A 9187-nucleotide genomic window follows, 5' to 3' on the forward strand; every position below is an offset into this window, starting at 1 on the left:
GATTATGAATAATTTTTAGGTGCGTGTGCATGCATGTGTGTGTATGTGTGTGTGTGTGTGTGTGTGTGTGTGTGTGTGTGTGTGTGTGTGTGTGTGTGAGTGCGTGCGTGTGTGTGCTTGTGTGTACTGTGCATTGGCATGCATGCAGAGGCTTCGGATGTGTGACATGAATTCATGCATGCATTGGATTAATTCAAAGTGTGTGTGTGTTGAGGCGTGCAGTGTATTAATAGTATGTGCTTGTGCATTCATGCAGTACAAGAGTGCCTGTAAACTTAAAAAAGAAGGAACAACTTTAAAACTGAATGGATTAAAGATTTGCTGTCCATCGTGAGCTTTAATGGACTATTTTTGAAGCTGTCCGTTTGACACCTTTAAAAAAGAAAAAAAATGTTGCAAATAGCACTAAAATTGTGCCACATAATGACCATAAACTGTAATTGCCCAAATATAAGATGCAACTAGAAGGAATTGAAATGCATATTCACATTGTCAGTGACAACAGCATCACTAAGAGCTGAATGACAACAGAGAATGTAAGACAGGAAATGGACATACAGGGGCGTACATTTCACAATAAACTATACATTACAAACTGAAGCACTTGAAAAATTCTTAACACAGAGTAAATGTCATCTTTGCACCAGTTATTTATTCATATTTTGATTTTTTTATAGTAATCTATATATTATTTGTTGTAAATCAGCATTTTCCTTCCATCTTTCTTGCACAAGTCTCTTTATTTTCTGGATACATTCATTCACATCAGTTTCAGCCTCATGGTGTCCAACTTGCTCTGCTACAAGAATCACTTTCATCTTGAAATTTACTTTACTTTAATTTAACTTGTGTGTGAACAACTATGGATTTTGACATTGGTTCAGTCTGCTCACTTCTTTTAATTGAACATAATCAACCTCATCTAATACGAGCTGCCACAACTTACGCACTGGCTTCTAAAGCCAACATACTTACACCTTCTAGCAAGTTACTGCCTGCCTCTGACTATCCGAAAGTCTGCCATACTTTTCTGCCTGCCTGTCTTCTGTATTTATGGAGTAAAACAATTTAGACATTTTTCCATTAATGTGGCACTTCTTGAACTTCCAAACACCAACTTGAAGAACTTAGCTACCACGACATTCATTGCCACTAGCTTTAAGCATATTGGCAGTGATCTGATCTTGACCGCAGGCTTAATCTTGCTTCAGAGATTTGATCACATGCTCAAACCCTTCTGTGAGAATGTATGGAACTATACCAGCTTAAGTTTTTAGACTATGCTTTTGTTCGCAGTACATGTAGGCATAGAAATGTTCAATTCACTTGTAAGTTGCATCAGCTCTTCATAGTGCTTCCATTGTCCATTTTATTAATCCATAGTCCTTCGTCCATTTTAGTTTGCATATGTCTCTCCTATGGGGAACAAAAACACGTTTCACCTTCTTGATACCTTCACATGTTTTGAGTGTTATTTGAATAAATCTGACATTGAAATGAATAAGCTCTTTGTGCATCTTCTTCCAAATACATCTATCCATCCATTTTATTTACTGTATCTGCTTATTCTCACTAGGGTCACTGCCTTGCTTGCCAGCCATCTTGGAGCGTTAGGCACAGGACACACTGAATGGTTACCAGCCAATCGCAGAGCGCACAGGCACTAACCTTTCACACTCATAATCACACCTAAGAATAATTTGGACTACCCAATACATATACCTACCTTGCATGTATTGAGAGAGATTCATGGGACTGGGGTGCCCATAACTAGTATGCATGTATGCAAGCGTGATCGAAATCAATGTAATGCAAAACGTTGTGCGCTTCGCTTCGTGCATTTTTGTACAATACTTAACTTTTACACATGACAACAACTGAGTCTGAACTGATTAAATTGTCTCTCTCAAAAGTGGCTCCAGGATGTGCCATGGCCTGAAGCAAGATTCAAATGTAGTGCAAGATTTATCGCTTGTGTCCTCAGCTAGCAGACAAAATCGGCGCATTTGATACAGGGTCTAAATTTTCAGTTATCATTCATTTGTATGAGAAGTATGAAAAGAGAATGTGAAGCACAATTTATGCCTAACAAACAAGCTCCCATGGTTCTCCAAAGGCCATGGTATTGTGGATCACAATTACAATATTACTGTATTTGTAATGTAATGCATTACACGGGTATTGCATTACTTTTATATTACTCTCACCACCATAATTGGACATATGGATTTGCTATTCTAACTGTAGCTAATTATGCTTATTACACATCCAGTGAAAGGTTGGCTTAAGACTAAAACCAGTATAAATCATCTGTATTAAATTGTAAACCTTTTACTGACAAGAGACAAAATTTGTTTTTGTTTTTTTTTAATCCCTTTTTATTTTAGCTTCACAGCATAGTGATGCATTGTTTTATGGTGTAAGCAAAAACAATTAGTCCATATACACAATTTCAACATTAATGTTCAAGGTCAAGATCAGTTGGCCTAGGTTATGCTTCAAAAACAGATGGTTTTGGTGGGACTAACGATAGCACCTAGCCTACATCATTGTTATTGTGTATCATCTTATCATATCGTCTCATCATACACTTTGACCGGAGCAATTTATAGAGTATTATCAATAGCAATTGTTCAGTAAAAATTAGCATTAGCTTACCTTGTCATTATTGCTAGTTGCGACAGAGATCTTGCTGACAAGGTTTCCAAATGCTGGTGAATCCACTGTGGAAAGCGGCAGCATTTCTCCTAATGAATTTTAACCTCTTGATGTCGAAGTGTCATCCCTCAGCGAGAGCGTAATCTTTTTGCTAACTTCACATAAATATGGCCCCACTCTAAATGGTGTGTCAAACCACTGGTCCTATTTCGCGAAGTGGACAGGGTTTTAGGTGGCGTGCACAAAGTGTACCTAACAGTGATATTTTCCGTATGTCCATCCTGTGTACATATTGTCCATATTCAACCTGCCGTTTGTCAGGTTAATTTGGAAGACATTCTTAAGAAACTGTACACAAAAAAGGAGACAAGGCAATCTTCCCAACTCATGCATGAGGGGAGCAAAGAGGAACTTGCCAAGGACAATTCTACTGCACTCTGCCAGTCTCTCCGACCCCTCTCACTTTTATTTGATACAGAGATCCCTATATACTGACCTCAAGGGGCAGGAAAAAATGCAAGTCTATGGCCGGAACCTTGTGTACTTGTCCTTCTATGTGTGAGCATGTGGGTGAGGAATTAATGCATGTATGATCAAATATTATACGTAGCAAGTCATTCTGATAAAATATTTTGCATAGTGAGACATGCTGATGAAATATGCGTCGCGAGACATCGATAAGTCACAGCTGCGGGACTGCTCCAACTGGCAGGCTTGAGCGACCTTCCTTCTGCTTGAGACAAAACAATACCAAGGCTGATTTTCTTCCCACAAGCAGTGCACTCATTCTCACAGCATACCACAGCAGTTTATATTTTATAGTATATTCATAACCACAATAATAATTATATTCTTAACCACAATCATTCACACAGCAAAGCATTTCTTCATTGCAAGCATTATATTTTGTAGCTAATGTATAATCACTATATCTACAATGATTCTAACATTTTAAACAAACGTGAGGTTTCCAAAGTGTTGTAGAGGAAAAATAAGACGCAATAAATAAGTAACATCAAAAATACAATAAAACAGTAAAAATTATGGCGTTATATTTGTGCCACAATTACGCACGCGCGGAAAAAAAAATTGAGCGTTGAAAATAAAACTGAGCGAGCGAAAACAGATTTTGAGCGCAGAAAAAAAGTTCTTGTAAAGAAGTTTCTCGCTCAAAATTCCTTTTTGCTCGCTCGCAATAGCATTCTCGCGCTCAACATCTCGCTCTCGTTCGCAATACTCCTCCCTCCCTCGCTCAACATCGAGCTCTCGCTCGCTCGAGTCGTCCTCTGCGCTCGCTCAGTTCTGCTCACGCGTTACGTTTGTGCCACAAAACCAGCCAATCAGAGCTTGTAAAAGTACATTGATTGACAGCTTGATATCCAATGAGATTGCTTGTTGTGTTCACCCGGAAGGAGCAAACGAGAGTGCGTCTCATCGACATGGGCGGGAGTTGTGGGCTTATATTATTAAAGTACAAAAACTAACAAGGTATTTCTGTCAAATTATACAATACAGTAATAATAATGATATAAAAGTAATTCTCCAGCCCAAGTCCGTGTTGACGCACTCTCGTTTGCCCTGTTCAGGTGAACACAGGGCAAACGAGAGTGCGTCAACGGATAGCGTACAAGCAATCTCATTGGATACTGAGCTGTGTCAATCAAAGTGCTTTTACAAGCTCTGATTGGCTGGTTTTGTGGCACATACGTAACGCGTGAGCAGAACTGAGCGAGCGCAGAGGACAACTCGAGCGAGCGAGAGCTCAATGTTGAGCAAACGCGATGTTGAGCGAGGGATAAAGGATTATCGCGAGCGAGAGCGAGATGTTGAGCGAGAGAGGGCTATCCCGAGCGAGCAAAAAGGAATTTTGAGCGAGCAATTTCTTTTTCTGTGTTCAAACTCCATCGGCGCACGCTCAAACTCTTATCATTACGCACTCAATAGTTTTTTTCTTGCTCTCAAAATCTGTTTTCGCTCGCTTAGTTTGATTTTCTCCGCTCAATTTTTTTTTTCCCCGCGTGCGTAATTGTGGCACAAATATAACGCCATACGTTTTAGGCACTCAGGAGCAGTTGGTCAGCTGACCTGAGAGAACGGGAATACGGGTGCAGCGGCTCAGCTAAATAAGGTGGGGCAACGCCATTCAAGGCTTTAAAAGCAAATAAGAGTATTTTAAAATGAATCCTAAAATGGACAGGCAGCAGTGGAGTGAAGCTAAAATCAGTGAAATATGCTCGTACAGTGATCCCTCCTACTTCGCGGTCTAAGATATCGCGGTCTCAGTACTTCGCGTTTTTTTCCAGGAAAAATAAAAAATATTTCAAAATAAAAAAAAAAAAACATTTAAAAAATGTGCAAAAATGTACAAAAATTGAAAAAAGCAAAAAAAGTACATCATACAGTACTGTATTAATGAAATAACGAAGTAATATTAGTTAATAACTATGTTAAGAATTCTTCAAGCGTTAGAGTTCGTCACATTTTTGTTATTTTGAAACGTGTGCTTTTAATTTGTCGGGTCGCGTTGCATTTCCGTTTCCTGTTTTACGTTCTCTGTGCATCATTCGGCTCGTTACGGTGACGTAGTGAATGACAACGTAAGCTCATATTTATAGTTTATTATCATTTATGTTGATAACGCACGCTACTGCCTATGTTTAGTAAGCGATGAGTGTTTATTCTGTTTGTGTGTTCGTTTGCTTAGAGGTTGCACTTTATAATTAGTAGTTGCTGCTAACCCGCTAATGTCTGTTAAAAATACAGTAAATTCATTGATTAGGTGTTTATATGTTAGTTGACGGACTTTAAGATTTTTGTTGATTTATTATTCAACAGACACTGCATGATACACCATACATGAGCCAAAATAAATGTGAAGTTCAACGTGATGACTTGCGTACTCTTTCACCGGAGTCTTGGTGCAGATAACCAGTCCTGAGAAAAAATTCTCAACAAACTAAGTAATATTAGTTATTTAATGAATAAACAATAATGTTAACAAGGATAATGTAATGTTAAATAATAGGAGAAAGGAAATAAAATAGGCAAAAAATACAAAAAAAAGGATTGTTTATGGTTACTGCGGCTATATTGGGGCGCACATAGAAATCTAAGAACTGATACCCGACTTCGCAGGTTTCAGACTTCGCGGGGGGTTAACAGCCCCCATTAACCGCAAAGTAGGGGGGATCACTGTATTTACTTGCACTAGTTAGAAGCCTTGCAGCAGCATTTTGAACCAGTTTCAGGTGACTAATGGAGGACCCACTAACCCCCAAATAAAGTGCATTGCAGTAACCTAATCGTCAAATGCCAGATGTGTTTGCAAAGAGTCATTTATGTATAACTCATTATTGCCACACCACCATCACACATCACCACGTGACAGAAGTGAGCCTGTGTGGCCGACGATAGTCCTACATCGTGTAGAATTAAAGGTTACAATCTTGTTTGCAGTCCGGATAAAGTTAATACATGAAAAGTTTGCCACAGCAACATCAGTGGAAAAAAATAGTATGTCCTTGGTTACAGGGCACACATTATTCCATGGAATGCAAGATCTTTATGCCGTCCTCACTCCGAAGCGTCGGGTTTTTCGCCAGCTAGACGGCTGGATAACGATGTTTCAAACAAGCATATATATATATATATATATATATATATATATATATATATATATATATATATATATATATATATATATATATATATATATATATATATACAGTTCAAATCCACCTGGCTCTGGCTTTCCTGTGTGGAGTTTGCATGTTCACCCCGAGCCCGCGTGGGTTCTCTCCAGGCTCTCCGGCATCCTCCCACTCCCCAAAAAACGTGCATGGTGGGTGAATTGGACATACTAAATTGTCCTTAGGTGTGATTGGGTGCGTGATTGGTCGTTCGTCTCTGTGTGCCCTGCGATTGGCTGGCAACCAGTTCAGGGTGTCCCCCGCCTACTGCCTGAAGCCAGCTGAGATAGGCGGCAGCAAGCTTGCTACCCCTGTGGGGATAAGCGGCTATAGAAAATGGATGGATGGATGTTTTGATAGCAGGTTTCATGCAATGTCAGAATAAACTAAGGCTGGATATATTTTTTACAGCCCTATTATGACAGTTAGGCTAAAATAGTTGTACAAGGAGCGAGACACACGTTGACAATTGATTACTGCAAACTGCACCCCAATTAAAACACTACAAATTCACAAATTCAATCTCCAGCTTCGTTTCCATATAAATCATCTTCTTCTCTCTTTAACATCACTCACAATCTTAGGACCATGGCTAATCCATTCAAGTTATGAAGCAGTAAAAGGCACTATGAATACGGTTTTGTAACCACTCATGATAGAACAAAGCTATACCATTCCGCCATTTTGAAACAAGTGAGGCCGACCAATAGCAGACCAGCATCTCCGTGCGGAGACCCCGACCAATAGCAGACCAGCATTGTAGCGACGCTTTGCATGGAGGCATTGATGGCAACATAAAATAAGTGCAATTACCAAAAAACGCCCGCAGATGGAGACAAAACAACACAAATACAGCCAACCCCCTAGGGTCATAACAATTGTTTTTGTCGCAAAGCGGGGAAAATACCTTCAAGAGGGGATGAAAAAACTCAGTATTCCACATCGCAACATGAAAAAAACGTAATCCAGGGACGATGTGTACATATATATATATATATATATATATATATATATATATATATATATATATATATATATATATATATATATATATATATATATATATATATATATATACACTGCTCACAAAAATTAAAGGAGCGCATAATGGACCGAAACATAATGTCCCAGAGATGTTCTATTGGGTTTAAGTCAGGGGATAGTAACGGCATGCCATGTGAGGCCGGGCATTGTCGTGCATTAGGAGGAAACCAGGACCTACTGCACCAGCATAGGGTCTGACAATGAGTTCAAGGATTTCATCCCCATACCTTACGGCAGTCAAAGCACCATTTCCTAGGCAGTAAAGGTCTGTGCGTCCCTCCATGGATATGACTTCCCAGACCATCACCAAGTGTCATTTCAGCGCGGCATGTTGGTGACAGGTATGGGAAGCTGGATCCAAAAACACAGAGACGCAGTATATGAGATGAGCTCAACAAAAATGTTTATAACTCGCAGAAGCTGGACAAAACATGAAAAAAACGCCGGATCAAAAGAAACATCAGAAATAAAAACCAAAACCAAATTCACAGGGAGAACAACGACAGGGAGACAGGGAATTTGCAGAACTGGCAAGTGCTGCAGACGGCAAAAACGACATTAAACATAGACATTAGGCAACTAAATAACTAAACTGGCACTTTAAAGGACAAAAATTATGCAAACACGAAACAGCTATACGGAACAAGAGGAGGTGACACTAGAGCTGGAACACACTTATGACACAAATTACACTAACGATAGACACCAGCGAAAAACAACATGAACTCAAAAGCAACAACTCTAACTCGACAAAATAAACCCACAACAGGAAATACCCAGACAGAACATGACACCAAAAGCAGGCAAGCTTTAACAAGATTGTACGCTAAATTACAAATTGCACTTTAATATGAGAACATGATTTTATTTCTTTACCACTAATTGAATATGAACAAAATAAAATGACAAAAACATTTTAAAAATAAAAAAATAAACACAGTGGGCCCTCAGTATACGAGATTGGATTAATCTCATATACTGAGGGTCCACTGTTTATTTTTCCGCGGTTGGGATTGTAACACGAATTTGCCATATGACGGGCAATCCAAATCTATGTTATGGTATAATAAAAACATAAGAATTGTATAAACATATTAAAAATTAGTATCAAAATAGTATAGTAAGTGGTACTTATTCATAATATACTGTACATGCATACAATTAAATAACATCATGATGGCCATATTCCCTGGTAAGAGTAGCCTAGGCTAGGCTATCTTAGCTTTCTTCCTATTTCTTGATTATCTCCAGCTTAGTTTCCATACGAATCAACTTCTTACTTCTCTCTTTAAAATCACGAGCAATCTTGGGACTCATGGATAACCAATTCAAGTTTGAATCAAGCACTAAAATGCAAAATAAATACGATATTGAGAGCACTCACAAGATCAAGTCTTTAGGCAGCCATCTTCGTGTCCCTGTGCACCGACCAATAGAAGACAAGCATATTCGTGACCCCATCACGCTGACCAATAGTAGACCAGTATCTTAGGGAGTCGAGACGCCGACCAACAGCAGACCAGCATTGTAGTGATGCGTTGCAGCGGAGGCAGTTTGACGCCAACAGAAAATAAGAACAATTACCTAAAAATGCCTCAAGAGGGAGGCAAAACAACAAACACAACCAACCCCTGGGGTCATGATAGTTGTTTATTATTATTCATGCTGTGCATGAATTCTGCGTGCATCTGTGAACATTGGAGAGAAATATTGAGAAAGTGTATTGAACTGTTCAGTTTGTTTTCTATACTTGTTAACAGTGAAGATGCTTGGGTTGAAATGTTTGAAATGGAATA

Source organism: Hippichthys cyanospilos, chromosome 6 (assembly GCF_059441005.1).
Source record: "Hippichthys cyanospilos isolate Australia breed blue-spotted pipefish chromosome 6, RoL_Hcya_1.0, whole genome shotgun sequence".
Taxonomy (NCBI): domain Eukaryota; kingdom Metazoa; phylum Chordata; class Actinopteri; order Syngnathiformes; family Syngnathidae; genus Hippichthys; species Hippichthys cyanospilos.